Source organism: Nicotiana attenuata, unplaced genomic scaffold, assembly GCF_001879085.1.
Source record: "Nicotiana attenuata strain UT unplaced genomic scaffold, NIATTr2, whole genome shotgun sequence".
Lineage (NCBI taxonomy): Eukaryota > Viridiplantae > Streptophyta > Magnoliopsida > Solanales > Solanaceae > Nicotiana > Nicotiana attenuata.
This window is the reverse complement of record NW_017674453.1, coordinates 92,457-95,320: the sequence shown is the minus strand read 5'-3', so window position 1 is coordinate 95,320 and position 2,864 is coordinate 92,457.

Here is a 2,864-nt window from a genome sequence, read left to right as displayed (position 1 = left end):
TTTAAGTTTCAAGGCGAAGCAGTGCAAGTGCTGGAAATCAGGCACCCACATGGAGAACAAAGGGAAAGCGGCAATGTTCAAAGGAAGACGGTTCAAGTTCAGCAATCAGGCGCCCACCTGGAAAACAAAGGGAAAGCACCTCAGAATACAATTCAAGTCAGCAACAAAGGAATTTCACCTGGAGAGTACAAGTCAACAGAGCAGCAGAAACTGCAAGATCAAGTTGAAGATATAGATAGGATTCTTGTAATTCATAGATCATAGTTTAGTCTAGCTTCTTTTGTTTTGGTGTAATAAGGAGTTCAGCATGCAATAGCAGCAGCAGCAGCAACAGTGAAATCACAGCTTCCTGGTAGCCCCAGCTACCGAAACTTCCCGAACTACACTGACCTGATTCCTTTATAGCCAAGGATATGTAGGCAACCTCGGAAGCAGGGTGCGGTCAAATCTTTCAAAAAATGCTTCCCACGGAGTATTCAAACGGGCAAAAATCGCTCGTATCCGCTCACTTTATTTTGCACGAAATCTCTTCGTGTTTTCGAGCAAAGAGGGGCAGCTGTGAGCACGTGATTTTTGCCCTATATGAATTACTCCCATAAATTCAAGCAAAATAAATTTTTCCCATTATTTGCAATTTCGTAGATTTTTGTAGCATTTTTTGTTAATTGTTTGCATTTGTCTGTGCACGTTTATTTTATTTAATTCAAGAAAGAAAATACATTGCATTTGCATTTAGGATTTAATTTTGCATTTTTGAATTAATTAGTAATTTAGTTGTTTACAAAAACAGAAAAATCACAAAAAATAACTCACTTTGCATTTTTAACTTTTTAATCTTAGACTTTGTAGTTTTTCTTTAATTTAGGAATTAACTATTTGTTGTAAATAATATGTTGGGTAATTAATATAATTTGGTAGGTTAATTTAGTTTTAAGAATTAATTTAGGTTTTAATTTTAAAAGAAAAGGAATTTGAAAATTGAAAAGAAAAAGAAAAGGCTGCTTTGATTTTGGGCCAATTTGCCAACCCGATTAAAAATCCCCAAGATCTGTTCAACTCCAAGCCCAAACCCACACCCCAACCCGGTCCAACCCCACCATAACTCAAACGACGCCGCTTCACCCTATGTCATCGCAACCGTTGGATCTCATTGATCCAACGGACCGGAACTCGACCTCCCCTAGGTATATTACTGTCTGAACGACCCCTACCCCCCCATTCCATTTCCCCCTCATTCCGTCTACCTCTCAAGCCCTAGAGACCGCCGCCCTTAAATCCCCACCGTCTCCGCCCAACTTCGCCCACCGGAAATTGCCCCACGGCGGTTCCGGTGGCCCAATCATTACCAAATTAACACCATGAACTCCCCTTCACCCTCCCCCCCATTCCAAATCTCCAAACAATTCCTCTCAAATCCCCCTCTGTCGCCTCAAATCTTAGATCTAAGATCGGAGTCCCAAACCCTAACCCTAGCCAATCACCTGAATTTAAGATGATAGCCGCCCCCAAACGCTAAACCTCGCCGGCTGGCGGCGCCATTCCAAACGCCTTCACCTCTTAACCAGACAACTACCAAAACTCCATCACCCTATATCCATCACCAATTGCTCAAAAACCCGTACCCATCTGCTCAAATTTTAGATCTAGGTTCAAAAAAAAAGAAGACCAACCTTGCTGTCCTCTCTCTTTTGGGTTTTTGGAGGTTCTCATGGTTCGATTGAGACAAAGGTCACGCCAACCGATTGTTCTTGACAAGAACAATTGATTGGCGTAAGTTTTGGCTCATTTTGAGGTCACTGTACTCCGATCAATACAACTCTGATTGGCCAAACTTCGACAGATGCCCCTGCCTTCGACCTACCTTGTTTGTTCAAGTCTTGCCGACCAAAAAAAACCAGGTCGTTTCTGCTTCTTCTCTAACTTAGTCAACTATTTTTTTTAGTATTATCATTTAGGCATCACTTCTTGTTTATTTGGGTTAGTTTTTTTGATAAAATAAGTTACTTAGTTAATTTGTTGTCATTAATGCACTTTAGGATAATTAGGTTAGTTTATTTGAGATTAAAGTTTGCTTTCCTTCGATTGGCTACCTCTGATTTTGGGGCTGCATGCTAATCTTTCTTTCTTTGCCTTTACTTGTCAGTTTCAGAACTTGAAGTAGGTTAATAATCTCTCCTTTTGAAACTATTGACAATATTTAGCTTTAGGGCTTTCATTCTCGTTTGTTTCATTTTCTGTTTCGAATTAGGATTAAATTATTTCTCTTGCATTTGTTTCATGTTCCTGCAAATTGAGTTCATTTTGTTTGAAGTTTATTTGCTCAAACAGCCTCTTCTTTGATCTTTCTGGCTGTACTGTTTTTTGGCTCTAAGATGTTAGTCCTGATTTGCCAACCATTAGAAATCCTAGAGACCTAAGTGAATATAGATAGAAGCTGTAATAAGCAGGGCTTGGAAGGGTAATTCGGGGTTTTCTATTTGGGGAAATATCAGATTACTCTAGAAGCAGGGGCAGCTGTCCTCATTTGGCTAGTTGAAGGGCTGAGACCAATGAGAAAAAGACAGCTGTCCATTTTCTGTTAAGAAAAGATGCCCTGTGAGGGTATTTTGGAAAAATCTCATTTCCTTGGCTTGGAAGGCACACAACAAACTTTCTGTTGTATAAATAAGACACTCCCCTCATTCAGCACACACAGACTGAGACCCTAAAAGACTACAAAAAATTCTCTGCACTATTGCATTGGAAATTGGCTGGATTTTCTGATTTTCTTTGAGGAAGAACTTTTAAAAAAACTATCATTGAATATCTGTTTTTCTGGGTTTGAGTATGAGCTGAAGCTGTTTGTTGGCTGGTTGCTGCTGTTT